Below are 1,023 nucleotides of genomic sequence, written 5' to 3'. Positions count from 1 at the left end.
CTTATTCAAAGGTTCCGGGTTCGAATCGGGTAATGACGGAAACATTTTCTTCCCTAAAATTGTCTCCTTTCACCTCCTTTCCTGCTCTCTACCAATGCTCTGTCGTCCACTTTCGTCTCCTCTCTCTGCCCCCACTCCATCACCTCTTTTGCCCACTCTTCTAGGTTCCTGACTCTTTCTGCAGTCTTTCTACTGCTACTGCTTGGCTCCTTCTTACTGCTGTCTTTCAGCCACACCTCTGATCTTCTGGTAGGAATGATCTAGATCTACACAAGATCTAGATCTACACCTAGCCTTCTCGGACAAGGACGAAAGATCTCGGAGGTCCTGTGTGCAAGTTGTGCACGTTAAAGATCCCTTGGTGGTCTAAAAATCGATAAAAGTAGGCTTCGCCGCCACTCAGGAAAAATTCAAAATTTCCGACCATCTGAAAATATTCAATGTGTCCCGCGCTCCCATATGACCTTATGCAGTTGTGAGCGTCGTAAAATACTTACCCCCCCCCCTTCTCCCACACACACAAAAACTATCTGATACAACCGTCCGTCGTGGAAGAGAAAAATGGCCCTCTTCTAAGATGGACGTCTTATATAGCGTGCATACAATGTAAAAACATACTTAAGGTAGGAAACACGTAATCGCTGTTTGTATAGGTGTCTATGTCTTGTACTGGTGGCTGTTAGAAAAGTGGAACCAACTGTATGAGCAATGCCCCCCCCCCCCCTCTCTCTCTCTCTCTCTCTCGGGCCACCACCGCAGTGTATAAGTGGAATGGAAAATGTGATCATGAAAAACGAAAAAGAAAAAAGAAAGAAGGCTCTCAACCCTCCCCCCTCCCCCATAAGTAATGAAAGAAGCAACTCTTCAAACGTAGGAAGGACAGAAATATTGCTACAAATACTCTAAGAAAAAAAATGCAACCAATTAATATCAAGGAACATAGATATTGGTAGTCTATCTCAAAAGTAGAACGGTTTGTTTTGTTTGTTTAGGGGTGAGGGTTTTTTTGGGAGGGGAAGGGGG

This window comes from Aplysia californica, unplaced genomic scaffold (genome assembly GCF_000002075.1).
Source record: "Aplysia californica isolate F4 #8 unplaced genomic scaffold, AplCal3.0 scaffold00009, whole genome shotgun sequence".
Taxonomy (NCBI): Eukaryota; Metazoa; Mollusca; class Gastropoda; order Aplysiida; family Aplysiidae; genus Aplysia; species Aplysia californica.
The sequence above is the reverse complement of the archived record's forward strand: the minus strand, read 5'-3'. Positions refer to the sequence as shown.